The sequence below is a fragment of the Anomalospiza imberbis genome, chromosome 17 (genome assembly GCF_031753505.1).
Source record: "Anomalospiza imberbis isolate Cuckoo-Finch-1a 21T00152 chromosome 17, ASM3175350v1, whole genome shotgun sequence".
Lineage (NCBI taxonomy): Eukaryota > Metazoa > Chordata > Aves > Passeriformes > Viduidae > Anomalospiza > Anomalospiza imberbis.
The window spans coordinates 14,640,406-14,665,415 of NC_089697.1; the positions used below are offsets into that span (position 1 = coordinate 14,640,406).

General features: G+C 37.9%; 1 long non-coding RNA gene across 3 annotated transcripts in view; it reads right to left on the minus strand.

Annotated features, from left to right (window-relative positions):
* Positions 1–24,348, minus strand: part of LOC137484350 (uncharacterized) — a 40,181-nt gene extending 15,833 nt beyond the window's left edge. The window contains exon 1 of one of the 3 annotated variants that reach the window (XR_011004840.1): positions 24,044–24,348. This is a non-coding gene — a long non-coding RNA (uncharacterized lncRNA). The remainder of the gene's footprint in view (positions 1–24,043) is intronic. The other 2 variants (XR_011004841.1, XR_011004842.1) reach the window with 2 other exon arrangements.
* Positions 24,349–25,010: the final 662 nt, after the last annotated feature.

Below are 25,010 nucleotides of genomic sequence, written 5' to 3' on the forward strand. Positions count from 1 at the left end.
AACGCAACAGAAGTTTTCAACTTTTTAAGCAGTAGTTTAAAACTATGAAGTAGGGAGCTATTTCACCTCTGTATGGATGGGAAATGAGGACAAGATGTAATTTTAACTGAAATGACTGCATTAAATTTGCATTTAAATTCTTGAGTGACTAGAAACAAAGTAGTTTTCACACTGGATGGGTGTGATCAGCACTACACTGCTCACATCTCTCCTGGGATCTGCCAGGACTTGTTCAGCAATGATCTGATAAATGGTCTGGTGAGAAAAAAAAAAATTATAAAATGTCATTTAGGATAACAAAATCCAAAGGCAATTGAAAAAAGCTGCAAAAGAATGTTGCAGTAATGAGTGTCTGAAATTATTTAATGGCAATAAAATGAACTATCAGCAACTGCAGAGTATGGATCACACAAAATAAATCGTTAGGCACTAGAGGTACAAAGTCAGGTTTAAAATTTGATACCCAAGCTTTGGAAAAATCTTACAGAGTTTCTGTGGACCATTCCCTGGAATCTTTAGTTCAGCATTTTGTGGCAACCTAAAAGAAACTAGAATTGTTAGAAACAGGAAAGAAACCATAGCTGAAACCTTTATTAAATCCATGGTGCCTCTGTCTTAAACACTACAAGAATTAGTATTGGTTTAGGCATGAAACATTTTTGGACCACATTGAGAATCTGCGCACAAGCAGTATGTCCTGTGCCATACAAGAAGGGTTTTTGTAGCACAGAAATAACGTCATAGCATGGCAGTGTAGGCATCCTCGGACCTCTGAACAACCTGTACTTCAAAGTTAGCAGTTTTTCCTCCTAACTTTCCTCTCTGTGTATACCCCAGAAAGGTTCTTGATGAGCAGCTCTGGGTTTCTCCCTTCATCAAGTGAGTTTCCTTTAGTTTAGTTTTTTATAACCATTAAAAATGTTGAGAATACTGTTTAGAATTTGCCTTAATAGCTGAGATCAGACTCATCCGAGTCTGGTCTCAAAGTGATGAAGAAAATCCATAGGAAACCACATATTAGTAGTTAAGTTTTATTCATGAATACTCATAAATTTGTTAAATACATTAAATCTCATGGAAATATCTGTGTAAGCAGCAGTAAGTAAAATCCCTGCTGCCCTTTTCAGACATAAAATGAGGCAGGAGAAAAGATTTTATAACAAGTTGCCATGGCTTACAAAAGCACAGTCCCATTTACTATGTCTCTGTTTGATAAAGGCTCTAGGAAAGTTCCCTATTTTCAATTAGTAATGGAATTAAAGCTACAATTTTAGCATACCTGTGCATTAGCAATCCATAGAAACTACCTCAGCTGTGCATTTACTGACTGATAAACAGCCTTATTCCTCTTTGCATGTGGAGAAATTAAACACAGAAAAGGTAAATTACCATGCTCAGATAGAAAAGGAGAGAATAAGATTCCTTTTTTCCTCAGATGGAAACTTCTGCTGGGCTAAGCCAATCTTTCAGAAGGTTGCTCGTGATCAGCAGACAGTCAATGCAAGGCTTTTCTCCACCCAGAATAACCAAATACTAGGTAACCATTAAAGTTGTGTAAGTGTTTATCACAGTCAAAAATCTACTTCTGGATTCATGTTTAAGGAAACTCATAAAAGGACAGAGTGCCCTCTTCCAAATTAATGCCGTGTTAGATGTGAATCTGAAATTTCCATTGTCAGAGCCTAAAAAAATGGCAGGGGCTGTAGAATTAAAACTAAAAAATCCCTATCAAGCAAAGAAATTTCCACTATCACTTTACAATTATGCTGCCTATATCTACAGCTGAAAGGATATTAAGAACAGTAGCCCAGGTTTGCAATGCAGTCTGGAGTAGTTGGATCCCCTAAAGAGAGAAAAGAAGTAAATATTCAGTTAGCTCCACTGGGCTAATTTGGCTGTTTTTGTCAGCAGGACATTTCAAAACCCATCCAGCTATGCACACCCATAAAATAACGAGCTTTCCAAAAGAGACACATATAGAATACAGCTTTTTTATGTAAAGATCCATCAGCCCCTGTCGTGACGACACAGATTGCCCCGCTGGTTTCCTGGTGCTGTCCTTTACTGCAATTGAATGACACTCAAACAGTCAAAATTGCTTCTTGCCCCTGAAAGCCAGAGGAAATGCAGGGAATCACTCCTAGGCTCTCTCTTTCTCCAAATGAATTTTCCCACTTATTAATATAATAATGAGTAATAAGCAAATGAGTAATAAGCAAATACAGCCTAAGCAGTCACAGGAAATTGTTTTCAGAAAGCAATTTTTGATCAATACAACTGAATGAACGCTATTAACAGTGATTATTAAAAATTAATTTAACTGTCCATATCTTTTTGCTCGTTATGTCCTTCACATGATTTTTTGCATAATACAACTCCAGAAATACTACTTTTTTGTTCATCTGGACAGGACACAGTTGATGAACTGCTAGAGAGACTCCTCATAACTACCCTCAAAAGTGTTAAGTCTCACGAGTTTTAGACAGACCATAAAAATCTTCAAACATATTAAGAGCTTTTATATGTGTCCCAAAACTGATACACACAGTAAACTGCAATCTGTTTAAAACTACAAAACCCCTCAAAACAGATTTTAAAGAGAGGACAACTGTCCATTCCCACTCCTTTCCCCTTTTTACACCAGTATGGCCTGAATATATTCAGAGTGCTATCACCTGTAATGGAAGCTGCTGGTAGGTGCTGAAAGAGGATGTCTTTTCCATACACTTCAATTGCATTAAAGTGGCAGGGGTTTGGCATTGTCTAACTATTCAGTTATTGACTGGCCTGCAGACAGGATTTGTTTCTAGTTTCTCAATTTAACCTTGTATTCCATTAAGTTCACTGTAGTTAGCACTCAGACGGATTGCAATTTGGAAGATTAACTAAGTCAGATGGTAAGGCTATGTGCACAATTCTCTCTCTGACCAATCCCTTACAGTTCATCAGCTCTTGTAATTAAAAAAAAAAGAGGAAGATAACAGTCTCTGAAAGAGCAGGATTTAAAAGGATTTTAATCACCTGATTTCTTTTTCCTCTTTTCCACAAAACAGTGGAGATCATGGGACAGCCAGAGGGAAGACTGAGACATTCTTTGTTTCATTTCCTGACTGAAAACACCTAAGAAATGATTGCTTCACAAAAGCATGTCAGGATGCATTTTTTTCCCCTGGCATTTAAGCCATCTTCTTCACAGGAGGAATAACTTGATATTAAAATAAAAATCACCACTAAAAGATCAATAGCTAATCCTGCAGATGAATCTCATCAACAGGAACTAAGAAATTTTTAGCAATTTTTTTTTTATAATACATCTCCATTGAAAGCAGTAGAATTATAGTCAGTATAAGGGGAAGGAGATTTTGCTTCCCTGCATTCAGATCACACTATACACAGCTGCTTCAGTCCTGCAGTAAGCGCTAGAGCATGATTTAATGGGGAATGCGACAGAACAAAGATGAAAATATGCCAGATTGTAAAAATAATAATTTATTTTCTTTTTTAAAATATAGTTTCTTCTCAATGTTCTCTCTTAAATGGAAGAGATTTTTAATAAATTACTGTCTTTGCAGAGCCACAAAACTTCAACAGTTTAGACAGAGGGCACCCATGTGATTGATACATCTGGCAACAGGGAAATCCTTCTCTCTTATTTAGTCTTTCCCTAGACAGAACTTCTACAGAAACCAACAGATTCCCCTTCATTTTAGTTCCCTGAAAATATCTTTCTTTGATTCTAGATGCTGCTTGGCACAGCAGTCATATATGTTTAAATGTAAGGTCAAATGGGGGAGTTGCCTGAGAGCATGGGCATACATGTACTCGGAAATTTGGTGCTGCAGCTGAAGAGAAGGGCTCCAGCCTCGTAGTTCTGGCGTGTCCTGGGCCAGGTTTGGCACTCATCCCACTTCTCTGTGAACTGGTTCAACTTGCTAGCTCAGCAACAATCTCTTCACTCTTTTGCTGGCGTGTGCTCTCTGCTCAGTTAGCAAGCTGAATCAGCTCACAGCAGGGTCCAGCGAATCTCCACTAGGTGCAGGAGCAAAGCAGGGAGTGCGGACCAGAAGAAGCATCTCTCCTCTCCTCCTCTCCGTACTGTGTTCTCCATGGGTGGAACTTCACTCTGAGATACTTCAGGAAAACCCGGTACTCACCTTTCTGGAACTCTGCACACAGACATACCTAAGTAAAGAGTTTCCTGATGGCTAGTTGAGGGGTAGAGCCACAGGCACTGTCATTACTATGAAGAAGGCTGCGGGCAGCCAAGGCTCTTACCGTTGCCAGGGGCTTATCACAACATCCCTGGTGCAGCTCAGGACGCTCCAGCTGAACAAACAGCTCATGCCAGTTCTCTCATCTGCTTCAGTGTAAAGTTGGAGGGCTCCCTTTATCCTTCCCTCCTTGAATGCTGTTTGGTAAACACGGGCAGACTTTGTGACAAACTGACAGTGAACAGATGGGTAACACACCCTGTCAGCTCTGCACCTCCTCCAAAGGCACACTGAAAACTGCTGGTAACATCCATTATCTTTTGCATAGTGATCACAGACATCAGTTTTAAACCTTAGGGAGGGAAAGCTGAAAGGAGGCAAGGAAATGAGGGGGGTCAGCTAGATGAAGGACCCTGTGAAAAGATTATAATGATTTCTTTTTTTCAGCAGAAGGGGACACTACGCGGAGTGGAGCCTACTACGGAGCCTACTAGTGGAGCCTACTACGCGTGATGGCTCTGTACCGTTAAGACAACTAGTAAAGTATAGGCCTGAAGGTTTCCGGTTTTAAACAGGAAAAGTTAAGATGAAAGTCATTCCTTGTGTTCACTGGTTTCTGCCCTTTGACTAAGAGCAGCAGGCATTGTAGGAGAGAACAGGAAAACAGGTGCAATCTTTCACTGACTCACAGCTCAGCAAGATTGGCAAGTGTTTTTTTGAAGTGACTTTAAAGATCAGTTACCAGTTTAGAAGTGAAATCCCTTGCAACTTCCATTATTGATGAAGGCCAGAGAGAATTCCTTTGTTAGTGGTACCATATCAGATCAGAATACATTTTCAGATGGTGTCAGTGAACCAGAAAGCAGCAAGAGGATTTCATGGGGAAAGAATAATCTTATGAGTGTCTGAAATGAGTGCCCTGCTGGCCTGCTGAATGTGGGTAAAATCCATGATTAAATCTGCCACCATTCCTGCTTTGCTGTCTGCTGTAGTTGGACTTTATATCAAAGACAGGTCAAAGTCTTAATCTGAATTCATCTGGTGTGTCTACTAAAGATAATTAAAAAACCCCAAAACTTACCAGGGTTAGGTTTGATTTCTTCTGAATTATTTCCTGGTGAGAAGCCTTTTACGATTATCTGTTCTGCTGCATGGGGGTTTTTTGGAACATTTGGCTAATACGTATGATACAGATGTATGCATCTTTGGGGCATAACAAAATGTTCAGATAATTTGTTTACTAGAAACAGATGAGGGGATGAGCGGAAGCCTACTGAGCATGAGAAAGAACGCTGTAAAATAGGCTCTACTCTTTAAGAAGTAAAAAGATGAAAACCATTATACACAAAATCCTTTATCCTGAACGTCCCATGGACTATATGGTGGGTAATAAAAACTATTGTCCTTCATTGTATATATGAATGGGAACCAGGAATAACAAAAAATGAGATTAAAGGTTGCTCCTAATCTTGTTGAGAAGTGGTGTCAACTTCTGGCCAAATTTTTTCTTTCATGCAGTCGACTGAGAGAGCTGTGGACTTAAAGCACAGAAAGGATGTGAACAAACACAATGAATCTAAATGTTAAATGGTTGCAAAGCCTTGGTCTCATTCTTTAAGTACTTTTTTTCCTTGCAATACACAAGCCAGAGTCTCAAAATACTGTACTGGTACTTCCCAGCTTTACCCCCTTACCCATTAATCTTTTCCAGACACACAAGGTACAATGCATACTGACATTTTGAAGTGCAACCTTTATATAGCAGTAGCTGGCAGATTCACTCCAAAGTGGCTATATTCAAGTGGGTTTTTAAATCTACTTCTGGCTAAAAACTCAGAGGTCACAATGAAGGCAAGTTATTAGAAGATAAAAATTCGGAAACGCTCATTCCAAACTGGTATTTGGGTAAATAAATATTTAAGCTGACTTAAATATAAGTTAGAGTTTTCTGATGAAGAAAGATCACAGAAAATGTAATCATTCTGAAGATTAGATTTTTAGGAGAGGCATAAAGGTCTTATGTAAACAATTGTTCCTAATAAATTAAAGGAAATAGTTTTGTCTCTTCCCATGCAGTCACAGGGATATTTCTATTTCTTAAATGGCAAGGAAAGCATAAGGCATTTATTGGCACTGTATGGCTAGTTAATAGGGCTGATGGCATCCAGCTGTGCCTTTAGCCATTCACTCCAACAGATTTTTATGCTCTTGACCTGTGTTGATATGGTCACTTCAGGAAGCAAAACAAAGTACAGATAGAATTTATGTGGATCTGTAACAAAAAGGAGTGTTGTTGAGCCATAAGGGTATCATTAAAGAAGTTTCAGGCATTGTCTAAGGAAAGAGTACTTAAATTGTCCTGCTTTTAGAGCACAAATAATGGATTCATCTCCATTTACATATTACACCAATGATGGAACAAATGTACAAATTTGAGTAGTCAGGACTCGTTGGACCAGACAGTTATCCTACAATGAATTAAGTATTCCCTTTTTCTCTGAATGCTCAGATAAATAACTGGTATAATAGTCATGGAATGGCCTGCACCAAGCCCATAGGGATTCCCACTGAAAATCCCTGCTTCTACAGAGTGGGGCAATGGTACAGCTCATGAGTGGGTGGAAGGATTTTATTATTCTCTGTTGCTTGACCAGGAGATGGCAGTGATTCCCTCTGCAGAAATAAGAAAGCTCCAAAGAGACACAGAACTGCGTTTAGGAGACAGGGAAAGACATGCAGAAAACAGCCTCCTTGACCTCAGTGAAAAACTGCTGTCATCTGCATCCCACAGAAAAAGTATTCATCCCCATCTTGTCAGTCTTAACTATTTCTACCCAGCAAGAACAACTCCTCAAGCTGTCTTTTTGCAGGCTGGCATTAACTACTTCCACATCATGCAATCCTCCATCCTCCAGGCAGATGTATTCCAGGCCCTTGGAACTCTAGGCTCACACTGAAGCTCTGCAGACAGAATACTCTAAGATCAATATCTTATGTTGGATCACACTGTGGCAAGAAGGCATTTTGCAAATAAATGTAGGCATACTCTCTGTGGGATCTAAGCAAGCTGGCTAACTGTATTTCAAGCCAAGAAGCTGAAAAGTCACATTAACACAGCCTGGAGCATTGTGGAGCAAATTCACCTCACCCACAGTTTGGAGGACAGAGATTGCCTTTCACGCAACAATTCTTGTGCATCTACAAAAGCTAGTCCAGTTTCAGCTAGTTGTGGATGCAACCAATCTCCACTGATTCCATTGGCTTAAAAAAAAGTGCACTTGCATTTGGGTAACTATCATAGTCTATCCCTAAGGAGAGCAGCAACTTCTCTTTCAGATGTAATATGTAAATTAAAAGCAGCCTTTAGTTTCTTGGTGGCTAGAAAATATATGTCAACACCAGGTACCACAGTGTATGTCACTTGGATGGAAACACACTGCCATGGCGTGAAGGAAAACAACATGGAAGAGGTTAGCATTATTTCTCCATTAAGCTTCTACCATCCTGTCTCATAACAGTCCAAAGTGAGAAATGACAGACTTTGCATTAATATGTATTTGTTTTATAGCGTTCTGTCATATACATATGAAAAAGTGTTACTGTTAAACATTACTGCACTATTTGAGCAAGAGAAAGGGTGAAGATTTTTGTCCCACTAGCCAGTATTTATTCAGAGTTTGCTTTCAGTAAGTTTCTTTAAACACATTTTTACATTCTTTGTAAACTTTCCTCCTATAACTTCACTATAGGAGGAATATGATGATATGATTATGATATGATATATGATATGATATGATATGATATGATATGATATGATATCAATGTTTAGATTTATATTGTAGCCATCTGATACAGCTTTAAAGGTTCATTTCTTCTGTGTCACCTTCTTGGGTTTACCCTGATACAGTCATAAAAACATCAAAGCAAATACAAGGCTATTTGGCTGAACACACTAAATCATGAGTTAATAGCTTTTAGTGAGAGAATAACTTAGACGGGTGTCACAGCACAACTCAAGTGTATCAGAAACAACATGACTAGCAGGAAAATGAAAAGGTCCAAAAAGCTATTGTCCCTTTCTCTTTTACTGGAAACTAATGTGCATATATGTGGTATATATCAGGTGATACCTGGAGAAGTTACATTTTTGGTGGATGTGATTACTATAACTGCAGTAACATGTCTCAGTGACAATAAATCCTGATTATTTAATCTCAATCTAATATTTGATCATTAGAAAGATCTACTTATTTTCAACATCTCTTTACATTTTTCTTTAAAAGCACCACATTATTTCCTTTTGTCTGATAAAACCAAGCTGAATTAAATTGTGCTCTGGGCCTGTCATTTTCCTGTGTTTTGTAATCTCTTAGTTAACAGGCATAATCTCCTTTTTCATTTGTCCTTTACAAAAGCTAGGCCTTTGCAATTTTGGCCAGATACTTGCTGTCTACTTCCCTGATCCTAGTTAGAAATTATATTTGCATCAGCTGTATATTCTCAAAAGTTTAAGGCAAATACAACCAAACCCCACTAGGGTCAGTGATTCTGTTTCAAACCTATGTCAGGACCTGTAGTCTTGAAAACTAACCTCTTATGTTATCCAGTAAAATGATGTCCACTTCAATTCACCCAAAATTTACAGCCCACAGAATACAGTGGAACATGGATTTCCTTACATCTGGAAATCAGAATCATACTCACACTCAACATCAATTTCCTTCCATCCTAACTTTCAGCTAATGTCATTCTGGCCTGAGTGCTGGCATCAGCAGATGTGCTGCCTTGCCTAGACATTGCAGCTTTTACCAAAAGGCTTCTAATCTTGTTGGTTGTCACGCAGCAGGGTAGAAAGAATCTGTCAATACACACAGCTCCAGCTTCCTAAATCCCTCTGTAATTCTCATTCCAGTCAATGTCAGAGTAATTGCAGTTTCATATGATCAATGCCCTAGCCCAAGTACAGTTCCCTGTCTGCATAAATATTTACTGATCTGTCTTTTCACCCAACCCTGGGAGATCTGTAATTGTTTTCTGTTATGCTTGTTTTACCATTTCAGTCTTCAGCCTCAAGTTCAAGGTGTCTCTTAGTTGCCATCTATGTGAATGTTATGCTGTTTTCAGCATAATGTCCTCCCTTCATTCAGATGGTCATATCTCCTCCTCTCTTCCCAGTGAAGATTGCCTGTCCTTATATTTTGTATCTGGATAATGTAATAGTACAGCCTATTTCCTGAACAGGACACATTTCAGTTACACCAATTACACCAGATTTGTCTTCAAGCAGCAGATGTCCTTGGTCTCCCAGTCTTGTTTGCCATTTCCCTCCCTGCCTCATGCCCTCCAGCACACAAAGTATTCAACTGCAAAACAGTAAGCAGAGGCTAGTCTACCTCACTCAACATTTTTCATTCCTGTCTGGCTGGAAGAGAGGGTTGTGCAGTTATCACCTCTGTGAAATAAAAATCTAGGATCTTATACTGGATCAGGGTTAGCCCTTGTTTCAACAATAAATGATGCTTAGTATAACCGCTAAGAGAGACAAGGCAAAACAGCATTATAAAAGAAAAGCTTTCCTATATTTGTAGCCCTTGTAAGCTCCCAGAGTCAGTCAGCTACAACAGCTCCTATATGGCTTGTAAAAGAGCCCTGTCTCTGTTTCTGGTCAGCAGTTGCTAAAAGCTAGAACAAGCATCAAGGCCCCTGTGAAAAATAGTTCAAAACTCATAGGTGCCTGTGGAGATTTTGACTTCACTCAAGTATTTCTACATCTCAAAGTCAGGCTTTTGCCATTCACTTTGCAATGCAGGTTTTGCTGTTTATTTCCAGAGATGTCTGCATTAGTGAACTCTAATGTGTCCCACAGCTGAAGCCATTGCAGTTCATCTCACTCTACCTCTCAGTGCCAAGGGGATAGGCACGTAGGCTGAACATTTCTGATGATTTCAGGAACCCTGGCTATACTCGTGCTACAACTTTCAACACCAGAGGCCTCTCCTCCTGCTCCAGGTGAAACACAACACCCGTCACCTACCTTAGTCACAGAAATTGCATAAAGTTTTCCAGCTCACACACTCACTGTGCACGCTATTTCATTTTTATTTTACTTGAATACATGAATTGCATATGCATTAGGCCAACTATGCCAGAAGCGTCATCACAGAAACATATTTAATTTGACAGCCTGCTGAAGTGGAACAGCAATGTTACTCATTACTTACTAGACTGAAAGTCTACCAGAGCAGAGACTTCTAATGGAAGCTTTCCTCTCCTCTGTGATCTACCAAGAACAGAGGAATTGCTATTTTCTGTCTTAGTTTTGAGCAACAGATCGCCATGGTGGATTCAAAGTGGATATAGTCAGGATACAATAGGGACACTTTTGGTTCTCAGAATATCCAAATAGGAGTAAAAATGAAATTGATAGTCTCCAAGTTCAGCAAAAGCCAACTATGCTGGCTGTGTACATTTATTCTTACCCTCATTTACTCTCACTACTTTTCTGAGATACCATGGCCTAATTTCTTATCTACCTCAATTCAAATTCCAGAGTAATTTCAAGACTTGCTTTCCCACTCCATATGAGCATCAGGATTGAAATAGTAGCAGTGGATTTGCAGAATCCTGATATGCCAAGCCATGAAGTATTTTCCTTGCTCCTCAGGGAAATGCAGTGGGATTAAAAGGATAATAATTGACCGTGTTCTTATTAAGCTAGCAAGCATGAATGTCTGGAATGGAATTGGATCTTGGTTGTCAAGGTTTTAGTGAACCTGTACAATATTGCAAAACTACACAGCCATCTGTGGGAAGAATAATGCAATATGGAACTGTTTTCCAAAACAAAAATGGCAAATGTTATGAACAGGATCTGATGTAAATCCGACAGACTTCTGTTGGGTGTTACATGAGGGATAAAATTTGCCCTTTTACATTAACAGTGAGTGGATTGCTCATTTTTAAACAGCTATCATAATCTGAAGAACACATGGTCCATTGCTAGTTAATCCTAAAATTATAAATACTGTGCAATTCATGCTAAAATTAAAATCTTGATTTGGATGTATTCAGTTACATCATTATCATCCATTTCAGAATGGAAATTGTTTTTTAAAAAGCAATCTAGCTTCGCACAAATTTAAACTGAACTTATTATTGTGCAGGATTTCAGTGCAATATCCACTCATTCTCATTTCTAGCTATATACAGCTTAACAGTTTCCATGCCCTCAATAGTGTTTTGGAATCCACAAAAACATTGAAGCAGCTTGTTAGCATAGTGATATAACATATTCATTATATGCCAGCTGAAGTATTGCAAAGTTTGGGTCTGTTGTCATGAAGATGGATTGATACAACATAGGATGCATTACAAATTTACACCATTCTAGCCTGCATTGTCCCTGCTTTCAAGCTCAGTAAAGAGCTATTTCCCCAGCAACTACAGAACAATTCATTTCCGTCCTTTCACGGTACACAACATCATTACCTCAGTGCCAAAACAACCTTCTGATGGAAAGCCCTTCTAAATTCTAAATTATACATTCAAGAAGTGTAGTTTAGAAGACTACTACATCCTAAAACTGTTCTCTCTTTTATTCCTAACCTGTATGTGTCGATGAGCTGAGGAGTTCCAATTTTAGTAACTATTTTACCACTGGGTGTACATGTCTGTTATGCAAATACTTTTAATAACAGCTCACAGACAACTTGTACATTCAGCTGCAATCAACTAATCAGGTGTTTGCATTCCCTATTTACATCCACCGACAGTCATGGGGAATGTACGTACAACTTAAAATCATACTTTTATGCATGTATTTAACAATCTTTTAAAATTATACTTTTATGCATGTATTTGCTGATTTTTTAAAACTGTGCAATATAGCATAATCAAAAAAACTTGGCCAAACATACGTATAGCCATACTTAAAAACAGCACAAGCATTTCTGAATACCAATTATTGCAATCAAACATTTATGCAGCTGCACACACAATTGAGGCTGTACAAGGGCTGAGCACCATCCTTCTGATTAACTGTGCTCTCTCAGATTTCATGAATACACATGTACCCCAAGACAAATTATCAAAATCTAATTTAAAAATTATAAATCTCCCACTATTTAAGGCTCTCTATAGAGTCTACAAATTGTGATAAAATAGAGGTTCATCAACATTTTCATTAGGGATTATATTATTCAAATGTCTAAAATTAAGCAAACCCAAAGAAAGTACTTCAGTTGTTTGTTTGAATCTTTACTAGTCTCTAATATAAGAACACCATTCCACACATCTGGTTCCCTTGACACCCTGGCAGTCTTTTGAAGAAAGTAAGAAAAGATAGTAATACCTAGCTCTTACACAGTGTTTTCACTAGTAGACCTTAAAGCTCTTTAAAAAAGAACTAAGTTTCTTTATAGTCTTTAATTTTACCAAGTGAAAATCCAATCTACACATGTGTATCTTTATTTTGCATGTAAAAAAAGGTGCATTAGCCATGCAAATTATTATCATTATTATTGTAGAGACAACTCAGTTGAAAAAATACACAATCTCTGGTTTATTACACTTAGAATTTGTTTCCTGAGGACTGGAAAAAATGGTGAATGTTTGAGTGTTCAAGGATTGGAAAAATGTACCAGGTGATGCATTCACATTCCTGAGGCTCATGAAAGTCAGTAAAAGTCATATATCCATTGCCAGATTATTATTTTGTGGTGCTAGGTAAGAAAACAACATCAGTCTCTCTTGCCTACAGTACAGAAATAAAAATTAATCCTCTTTATTGGATTCATTGTTGCAAAATTTCAACACCTTTCTTTTTTAGGTCATAACTGACTTCTATACTCAGAGACCCTGCAAGTGAGATCTATTCATTAAACAAGAAATGCATTTAAGACAGAGCAACATTTTTTGAAATGCGACCAAATTAACTTCATGGAATAAAGAACAAATGCTTCAAAGAGGACAAGATGTTCAGTAGTTGTCAAGCAGTATTTCAGCTTTTAAGAGAAAAAGCAAATGCACTTTGGGTCCTAGTCTATTTTTACTTATCTGTATGTTTGCCTTGTCTCATTCAAACATATACACAGCTTGAAATACATCTCCATCTGCTGAGAACTACAGCATGTTGAAATGGTGCTGTGCTTTCACGATGATTTAATGAACTTGTCCAGACCTCAGTTAAAGATTGTCATAATTATACAGGAATGCCTAACTCCAAGTTTCTTCAACCACATGTTAGACTGATGCAACTCCCCTCATTTAAGAAAAGGTAGTCAGATGTGAAATTTCCCTTATCTCAGATTAGGCTGATGGTCACAGTGTATCAAGCATGTCAGTTACTTTGATATACAGCTGTACTTTCCTCCACAACAACAATTTTGATAATAGAAAAGCCCTTCCTGCACAGAACAAATTATTAATTAGTAGAGAGCAAACATGTCTTACAAACAGTGAAAAATGCAAGACACACCTAGCTTTCCTCTCGTGCTTACCGCTACCAATGCAGGGGGATGACCAATTCCCACAGAAACTTCCTGAGCCTATCTTCCATGAAGTGAACTGTGCAAGTGATGCCCATGACACTACCTGATGTTTGACATCTGTTTTTCTTCTTAAGAACACAAACTATTTTACTTCCTTAAAATCCCTTCCTTCTTGGCTAAAGGCCTCAACAAAACATGCACACATATGGCTGCCTTATCAGGAAGGCAATTGTTGCATCTGAAGTGTTTTTCTTCATTAATCCAATCCAAGGTGTTGAGCAGTTATATTCTGTTTATGAATTTCTAATGCAGGTTGTGGCTCCATACTCACACCATGGCTGCTCTCAAGCAAATTATGTTCCCTACTTTGAGACAACTCTGTACCTCTGCCATTTTTCCCATGTTCCCTTCCCTTACAGTATCTCTCATTTCTCTTGACCTCAGAAACTCCCAACCAATCCTACCATCACTCACACTGCTGCCCTCTCACTTTTAGAATAGCAAAGACCAAGCTTTTCTGTCTTTTCCCTCTTTTGTTGTACTTCCTTGTCAATTTATTTTTGCCTGCTCCCTCTTTTCAATTACCCGTTCCTCATCAGTGTCCCAAAATGCAGCAAAGGTCCTGTCACACCCAAGATGACTTAGGCAGGTAAAAGGCAGCACAGGCTGTTTGGCCCATTGGGGTTGATCGCTTCCACTGGGCAACTGTTCTGTGAGAGATGATGGACACCTTAGCTGTTTGGTGGTCAGTCAGCAAGAGCCTGTGTCCTGCATGGTCAGAAATTTGGTTGTACTCTTTTCTGTCAGGCTTCAGGGGCAGCAAATCATGCAGGCTGCCACTCAATTGTTATGCCAAAGAAATTGTCCTGCAAAGCACAGTCTGCATAAGTCTTTCCCAGAGCTTCTCACACAGTAACTAGGTGACATATCAATATTTCTAGGTTTTCACACAGAAAACATCTGTGGTGTTCATAATGTTTTTGCATTTCAGCTCCCCTTCTGCCACAATCATATGTGACATGTTATGTTTTATTTTAAAATATGTACATGTCCTAACTTTACTTAAAATTTTAAATAGGATCTTCGCACAGCTACAGAACATATGTTTGCTTCTACTAATTGATATAAACTGTTTTCCTATTTCCGTAGAGCTCTGTTCAAAATAATTGGATCTAAAGCAGAAAATAAACTGTTTCAAAGTGGAATGGATGACAACAATGTGCTGATTGATCAGCCCATTACCGAGGTGGGATCCCGAGGGGATCTAATGGTATCAGTTCTACTCCGTCAAGATGTGACTACGAAAGCATGATGCTTAGTTCCCCTGCCTGCACAAACAGCAATATGTGCCTACCTATTCTGAAGACTTGTCCTCAGATTGTAGCATTTTTGTATAGGTGATGAGAATTATGACTACACATTCAAAGGGTTAAAAAGCTTAAAAAGAGTAAGATTATGCTATGAAGAAACATTAACACTTCGAAAAATATGGATGAAAATTGAATTGCACAGACAAATATGCTTTACAGACAGTTAAATAACACTGCATGGCATGGCTGGAAAGCACAGGCCATCAAATGCAGCAGCAATACTGAATGAATAAATAGCTAGAAGAAGGGAACAAAAGCTTGGTAAATTGTCAAAATCTCTACTTGAAACAGACTACATGTTCTTTTATGCAATGAGTCCTTGTAAATCAAATACTTATTAAATGACTCTGTTCCCATGCCTGCAGCCTCATCCCATCTTCTAAAGCAGGAGCAGCACTGGGACGGACAGTGGAATCAGACATGAAGGGCTGTGTCACATACCCCTGAGCCTCAGTTCCCAGTATTATCAAGCATCTGAATGACCAAAAGGGCCATGTGGACTTGCCATGACAAAACAAAACTTCAGAAGAATGGAAGGATATGTAAGTCATTGACAATTTCCAAACAAGCCCCCAAAAGATGCCTTAGGAATAAGCAAGTTCCCACAACCATAATTGAATTAAAGACCTGAATAAAGAAAACTAAGACTAAGTCTTTTCTAATGGGTGAGAACCATGTCTGCTCATCTCTGTCCACTTTAGGCCACTTATTTTGGTTTGTGCTTACCCAGTTATCACATGGATTCCAGCACACAATATTTAGCATCAATCACAGCAGATGCTGCCTCTCATGGTACAGACACCAAGGGAAAGGGAGGAAACACAGCCTACATGCCAAGGAGCAGGGAAATGTGGCTTGGAACTGGAAGCATTGTGGAGGGATGTGAGTTGCTGCACTAGAGTGAGTAGCAACATGATGTCATTATGAACTAGGCCTCATTAATTCCAATGCTGATGAAAAAAATTGTTTTGCTGTAATTTTTAACCATAACATAGACATAAAATGAACAAAATTTACTTGTTAACAAGCTAAAAAAAACCTGCTCCTTTATTCATTCAAGGCAAATCCAAAGAAACCTCAGCTGAATTTAATAGCTCTGTAAAAAATAATGCCACTCAAATAATATTCACTGCTACATGTTTCCTAAAATTATATATGCACATTCAATTTGTTCTTCTGGACTTCTGCTGTGAGACAGAACTGAATGATTGAAGTTCCCCTATAAATCCATCGATTGACAGGGCAAGTCACTTCAGCAACAGCTACTTAGATATTCACACCCAGTCTTCCAGGCTTTTCAAACACACATACATAAATTGAGATTCCTAAACAGATACCCATGGACATGGACATGTGTAGTGTTCCCTGATTTCAGCAGGGTTTTATAAGCACTTTGAACATTTAATATACAACTTCACATAGGGACTTAGGATCCTCTGTTGGAAATTATATAACTTTCCCAGTTAATTTTTAATTAGTTGCATGCAGTACCTGCTCTTGGCCAGCATCAGTTAAGTTTCTTCACAGACATTGTTACTTGGATCATTAAATCATCCAAACCTAAAGTTTGTTGAAACTAACCCTGACAAGCTCCAATAAACAAAACCAAAGGGATTTGAAGATTAAGCATCTGGGATTTTAAATTTAGGGTCCTTCAAGGACATGGGCATAACCAGAATATACAGAGGAGATTAAGGCCGGGAAAGCTGGACACTCTCCATCCCAGCAAGAGATAAAGACTAAAGAATGTGGACCAGATTAGCATGAAGAGTGAGAAATCAATAACCAGCAGGAGACAGAACACTAACTAATGAAGAGAATTATGTACCTTAGAACCAATGAACATTAATTTCTTTGTTTGCTAAAAATGTATAGTGACGTGAAAAGGTCTTGGATTGGGGTCTCTGTGGAGGCCAGAACTTTGTCATCTACACACACACACCTCTTAGCCAAGAATAAAGTACTGTCTTACTCCCTAACACTAAAAAGGCAAAGAGTCTTATTTATCCCAAATATTTCAAGGATTTCAGTAGCACCTCCCTATATCAAAACATCCAAATTTGCCTATTCGCCCAACTTAACAGCTTTCCCTAGGTCAAAATTGACTGCAAATCATTCAAATGTATTAATACAAAGCATGGAGTTTGATGTTTTACATATTTCTGTTCTAATACGTGGTGCAGGATGATAGGACACATGAATGTATGTTTACCCTCAACCTACATATGTACCCTCAACCCACATATGAATAGGAAGAACTTCTGGTACTGCAAATTATTTGAAGTGCTTTTTAACCTTTCCTGGTATTGACATAATTTCCTTCGGGAGTGGAACAGACCCTGTCATAAGTTATATTTTCTATTCAGCACAGTAGATCTCATCTAGTCTGGCAAAGGTTCTTCTCTGGCAATTAATTTCATGTTTTATTCATCCCAGAATTCTTTAAAGCTCCAAATCTTTGTGCATTGCAAACCACATTATGAACAGCCAGTGTCACAAATAAAGGTGCTTTTTGCATAGCAATGACTGCCTCTTTTCAGAGAAAATGAATCTAGCTCTGTATTTATCTCACTAATTGCACTCACAGCATTACCAATTATCACCCGCCTCCCATTTACATTATTCAAAGCTCAATCTCTTTAAGTTACTAAACCAAAAGCAAGCCATACGTTTCCTCCTGAGACCCAGAAAACACATCATTTGAACTGTTGATTTATATGAATTGGATTTATCAGGAAAAAATTTAGATACCGTAACTGATAAGTGAATAATCACCTGAGAGCATGTGTGTGCTGAAAATGCACTGCTTAGGAGAAAAGAGGACAGCTGACCCAGCACATTGCTGAATTTATGCCCCTCTGAAAATTATAAACGTGAAGAGCCAGAGTCTTACCTGAGTTCAGTTAAATTAAAGAGATAATGTAACATCCAAATGGAAAGCACTGAGCACTTTCACAGCTTCTCCCCCACATGCCCTTACAGCTCTAATAAGTTTATGGGTAAGATTAGTTGGTTTTCATTGTTCTGCTGCATAAATGAAAAACAAAAATCTTCCATAAAGAGTTACATAAATGTGTGTCCCAACTAGCAGGAAAAATGCATTGCACAAAGAGTTACAATCTGGCGGCCAGAGTCTGCTGTTCTTATTTAGGCCCAGATCCCAGTGATGTCAATGGGTTCTTTTGCTTGAAGCTGTACTGACTAAACACTGGGAGACTGAACTGCCAGTTGAAATGCTAGAGCTTAGAAAGTAGTGGGGATCAAGGTGGCAACTGACTGTATAATAACCAACAGCAAGCTACAGTGGACAAGAAGATAAATTTTCTATAGGGCAGAAGCTGCTCTACGAGACTGTTAATTTAAAGGCAAACACTCTTTCTGCAGTTTGATTCTTCTTGTATGAACTACTGAATTTTTGTGATCATTAATCTACTGAATTCCAGGTTCTCCTTTTCAAAACATTTTTTGGAAAATTCTTGTAAATAATGAATGATAGACAGTACTAAGTAAATATTATTCAGTCTAGCTTTGAGAAAATGATCTAAACTAATCACCAGATGACAGAAGATGTTCCTCTTCTTTCCTTAATGATGATCATGCATATTTCATAGATATAACATGTGTACCAGGTTAAGACTATATTCAAAAAGCACAAAATGGTAACAAAAAAAGGTCACGTTACATTTCTTTCTATTGCCCTACTTCATTTTATTTATTGTATTTATTTGACACTCTGATAGCCAAATGCCTTTATTTGTTAATTATACTCTGCATTTATCCTGAGCAATATAATTTTTTTTCTGGTAATGTGAGGAGGAGATATGTACACTATAGGCCATAAAACACCTCCATGTTGTATCATCTCCACCTCTTGGCTTGAAATTTATTGGAGGTGAGTGTGATCAGAACTACACCTGAAGTCTGCATGCAAGCAGTTTTGGCATTACACCGTAGTTACAAGAAAGACAGCCAGACTGAAGGCTTGAATTATGACCTTGGCCCTTCCCCTCCTGCCTTCCATGGCCAACTTTTTCTTAGTGTCCTTTTGAAAACCTGGCATCATAACAGATGCAAAAGAGTGGAAAGAATGGTGTTCAGAATCTCTTGGATGTACTACTTTGGTTGATCACATCCACAGTGAGCAAGCAGCCAGTAAGTTTATCCTTGGGGTTCTCAAGAAAAGAAACACCCTCATATCTCCTTATTATTTTTTCTTCTCTTTTCCTTTCTTCCTTTCTTTCTCTCTCCTTTTTAGCAAGTTAACGCGCGTTTTGTCTTTATTTTTGGTTTTGTAGGGAGATGGATTAGGAGAAATCGTAATGAGGGGAGGTTTTTTTGCTGGTTCAACTCAACCTAAGCCTTTGCATTTCAGCACCAGGAAGCATTATGAACCGAAAGCCAAATACATATATGATTTCTCTGCAATGAAGAACCCATCCTCTTTAAAGAGGGGTTCTGTGAAAAGAAACTCTATTAAATAGCTCCACAGAAACACTTCTACAGCTAGCAAAAGGCTTTTGTACAATTAGCCCACTCACCTTCAGAAGATTTATATTTTGCTGGCAAATATGGTCCACTGTAACTACTTTCTTCACTCTCCTACACATACAAGAGAAGGACACAGGAGGATTTGATCTTGCAATCAAATATGCAGGGATTTTATCCATAATAAACTATGTATGGCATGAATAAAACATTTGTTTGTAATTTTCTGCAAACAGACCTTTGCATTTATGAAGTTGTTGGTTATGCATAACTTTATTTGTAAGTATGTTACAGCCTGGCAGGGTTTGTCAAACTATTGTTTTTCAATTGATTTTGTCTACTTTGTGACGTGCATGTTCTGTTACTGTTTCCTCCAAGCTGGAAATAAATAATTAGTCTTTTTCTTAACTGCCTATATATATGCAGCTTTTCCCAGGTTCTGAGACAAACAAAGATCTATTTACATGACGGTATAATGGAATATAAAAAGGAAAAACTGTCTAAGTGCAGTTGAACTGAATGCATTTGAGTAACTACCCTTGAATGCAGCTTCACAGTGTTTACTTAGCTTCATCATGTAACTCATGTGGTTTTTCTACCCTAAGAAATAACAAGAAGCGCTATGTTCCTGCAGTATAATACAAGGGTCACCAGTTCTACTCTCATCTAGCAATTATCACCTCCTCCTCTCAACTCATACTTCATAACCTTTTCAGACATTGTGACTCACTATATTTCTAAAAGAAGAATGACAATAAGAAGGATAAATGCTTCTGCTAGCAGTAATTTGAAGTGAAGCCTGTATTTGAACACTTGCTTGTGTAGAATTTTCAAGCAAGTCCTTCAAAAACAGACTTCCCAGCCAACACTGGTCATTTTGTTTCCACCAATAGGTGTGTACACACTAACACCATCAGGATGTTTCATCTAAAAATTATGCTTTTGGCTTAAGCTGTCCCTTCAGGATAAAAATATTAGCTGCCTATTGTTTATGTATCTGCTTGACAACTGTACTCATGATGATGGAATTCTGCCAACAAAAATGTTGTGTTTCATCCTTAATGCAAATAGTTGCTTTGAAGTGCTCCAGGTTTATTGGATGAACAAATAATATGTTTGTATAAAATATTCAGGGAAAATGTCCATAACTCATCAGCATATGATTCCAGTTTGCCTTTAGATTCACACAGTATATCAACAAATCTTGTTTTAAATGTACAGAGGCTCTTCCATTTTAACTGGCTTTCCCGGTAGAAACAGTACTGATAAATCAGTTTATCTTGCAGTATATAATGTTGACTCTTAATAAAAATCCAATATAAAAATGAAGTAAATCTCAACCATTTAGAATCAGGAATTGGAGTAAGATTAGGCTTTTGTTCTCTACAGCTCCTGTAAGAGATAATGGAGGGACTATCTCTCTCTTTTGATATGTAGGAATCAAAGAGAGACTAGTCTCCCAACCTGGGGTTTTAAATCACATATTTAAGGTTAAGCTGTGTGCAAACAATCATGTTATGCATTCACTTTCCCCCTCACTAAATTAACTGGATAAGACATCTGCTTACTGCATTCTGTCACCTTCATGCACCAATAGCATGAGTCAGATCAGCAGTCATAAATCACCCTTTACTCTATTTGCTTAGGATCTCCGCACCTCATTATTTAGCCACAGGATGAATATAATGACACTTGCTGACATTAAGGTGCCATTCTTTCAAAGAGGTTTGAGAAAAGTTCTGGATAATGTTATGACCAAAAGATAACTGCATAGACATGGAAGATTATGATCAGGGAAAAGAGCATTAAGTTCCAGAACTTACAGGCTTCCTTACCTAAATTAGTAGCTCAGCACAAACTGAAGGGAGAACAGTATCTGATTATCTCTTTAGGTTGTTTGTCTTCCACTGAAATGTCAGGAACTGGGCAGACCTAAGGTCCCTAGTGTACATCAGTTATAAAGTGATCTTTAAGGTCCCTTCCAACCCAAAGCATCCCATGACTCTGTTAAAAAGTTTGGCCAAACGTTGGAATCTTTTAACAACTAGAGGATGTGCCAAAGTTAGGATGAAGTACATGCTCAGCCAATGTCAAAGAAAACAAGCTCTCCTTCAGGTAGCAAAGATACTGCATGTACCATGTCCATCTTACAAATGTTTTCCTGGTCTTTGTCAAGCCCATAAAATAAAAGCATCATATAATGTAAGGAAAATTAATTCAAAATCTATTTCTGTGCAGCATTGCGAGCAAGAGACAAACATGGCAAAAAATACAAGAGAAAAGAGAAGGAATCTCCTTCCCTTTTAACCTTTTATTCTGGAGTAATTTTACTTGGTTCTTATTCCATAGTCCCACTATGGGATTCTCTCAACTAGCTTTGAGTGCTGTCTTGAAAGACAAGTTCCCATTCCTCAGAAAGATTTAACTTCTCCCCTACCAAGCCTTGTATTGAATTTATCTCCCCCTTCATAGTTGCAACACCAGCATCAGTTTAAGATAGCGAACTCAGCCGCTTAATGATTTTGATACAAAACTCCCTCCCTGTACCTCAACCATCAGACTTTCTCATTGACTTAACCTGCTCTGACTGAGCTATAATCAAATTATTCAAATAATTTGAAAAGCAATTATCATTAAATACATTTTTTCCATTCATCATTCTAAACCGATCTGTATAGATGTAAACATAGACACAAACCACACTGTCTTTACATGAAGGAAGTGTTACATGAAATAGGCTAATTGTTTTCCTCTACCCACACTGAGACTGTCAGGAAGGTAAGTGCACAGCTAACCTTAATACACACTCTCCCAGGGAAGAGAGTAATTTATCATCACAGGAACTATAGTATACCCAGGAGACATTAATAGTTTTACAGCTAAGTGACCTACATGTGACAAGGTAAAACTATAATCAGAACAAGAAATCTTATATACACATAAAAAGCATGACTCCATCTGGTTTAATGCATCCAGTTCCCTGTTTTGAGTGTAATGAGCAAATCAGGCATTTAAAATCTTTTTAAACCTAATTTAAATGCTTTGATGGAGACGAGTGAAGTGTGAATTCAAAACTGTTAATTTTGTTAAACAGTTGGCTAAAGCTTAAAAAGAACCATAGAACCTTGTGCAACAGAAGAAATAGGTGGATTAAAATGAACAGTAGGTGGCAAAAAGAGTTAATGACAGCAAGCCAAGTTTGATCGTAAGTCAGTTTGTATCTATATATTATTTTTTAAAGGAGCTCCTCTACTTATATCAGCAGAAATAACATTTATGGCTTGTTTTCTCATGTTTAACCTCAAGACCTGGTCCCACTGTTTACTTGGAACTGAGATGCCATAGACTGCTAGAACTGATAGAGCATGATCTGTGTTTTCTTTGTCTCTTTGTAGTTATGAGAATAAGACAAGCTGATAGTGGCAGCAGAAGTAAGAGCCCCTCTAGGTCAGTGTGCAGAATACTTATGTATCATTTGCTTCCTGGGAAGAATGAACACATCACATGAAAATAAACCAAACTGGCTGGTAAATTTCAAATGCCACTGTTTAGGTGACTAAACTGGTTGCAAGAATAATTTTCTTTTTGTGTTTAAATTTCAACTGATTCTGTTCCTTCTCCCCTATTTTCTGATAATTTGTTTTGTATTAAATAACAAAAACCTTGGTAGCTTGGTAAGTGCTGTGCCTCAGCAATGCCCTAGGCCCCCTCAAAAGTTATCTTTGGACAGCAGATAGTGACAAAGTCATTAATTTGGTCAGAAGAAAAAACAAAACAGCAGCTAATACACTAAGCTGTCACTAACAGCAGTAATGTCCATTCCTGTGACTGCAGCAGGAATCACAGGATAAGTCATATTGGAATAAACCATATTCAGTAGATTTATAATCCTGGTGATCCACTAGACTGCTAAGTACTGCTGGGTGAGTGGAATATGAAACTGAAGCCAAAGTTTCATTTGACATCACATATATAATGTGATGACCTATTGTCCTCTGGTAAGGAAAAGGTAAATTTAAAGGTAAGATCTCTTCTTTCTTTATTACTTGAGTTCCAGCTAACTTAAAAAGCTGCATCACTTTAAAAGGGTATATTCAGCCCTGCATCACTTGTAAATAAATCATGGTCTCCAGAGAAAGAGAAGAAAAGGGAAAAGATTTCTCCCTTTCCCAGTCACTATGAGCCTCAGACAATTTTCAGATGTGTCATATGGCCAAACTGCAGTTGCTTGGAGAAACAGTGGTTTGTAAAAGTCCATGAAAATAGACACACACAAAGGGACGGAAATATGGTAGGAAAATATTTTATAGTTAATGTCTATGCAAACCTAGTTAATGGTCCTCCAAACAAGGAGCAGAAGGAACATCATATGGTTTAATAATGCTTGCTCACTGAATAAATGGAAGTTACTCCAATGTTGGAGACTAGGAATGAAGCAACTGTAGATAATTACCTGTTTATCATTACTTAAAACATTCATACAACTTACAGTACTTTGAACTCTTACCGAAATACTAGTGAAACTACAACCAGCCATCATGGCATTCCAGAATCTTCACTGAAGGATCAAAGAATCCTCTGCTGAAAAGGCAAGGGAGAAAAATGGTCTGTAGTCAATTCTGTCTCATTTGCTTCAAAAATTCTGTCTGCAATTCTCCTTCTCTGGAAGACAAAGTAGGAGGAATCTTCTCCCTGAGCCTAGTGTGAATTTAGCTAGTGTGTTTGTGTCTCCATGGAGACAATGTAAACACATCTGTTTTCTTTTTACGCTTCTGATGGAAGCATTCTACACACAGAATTCATCATTGCAAGGAACAAAAACATTATCTTGAGGCAGAAATGGAGATAATTCTTTACACAATGAAAAAGGAAACCTGTTTTAGTTCATTTCTATCAATTATCAGTGTCACCAGAAGAACAGAGGAGTTTACAGCCATATCTTAAAGCTCAGAGTTTGTGTATCTTGATACTTAAATAATAAAATAATGTTAATAAAACAGTTGCTGTTAAGTTCATGTTACAAGGGGAGAAAAAGAAATATAAATGCAGGATACTCATTGTCATCAGGAAAAATGCAATATTCTACAATTCTGAAATCAACATTATAATGCTGTCACATCTATTATACATTGTTTCCCTTTGTGTAGTCTCTAAAAATTAGTAATTCCCAAGACCTGACAACAAAGCAACATTATCTGTAACTTTATTTTACATTTCCCCTAACATCTATGCACTGCCAGTTAATGAAAGAGGAGAAGACATTGCATTGCAGTGGTGTCAGTTTTGTTCCTTTTGTTAAAGATGTTCCAAGAACTGTCAAAGGAAAACAAAAGTTTGAGCAGGGTTCATTGTTTCAATAGTTGAATGTCTATTCAGTGCCTGAAGCAAGTTAAGCTGGTTTTTTACCAGTCATAAGAACGTCCCATGCTCCTTGTTAATCTACTAACATAATGGAA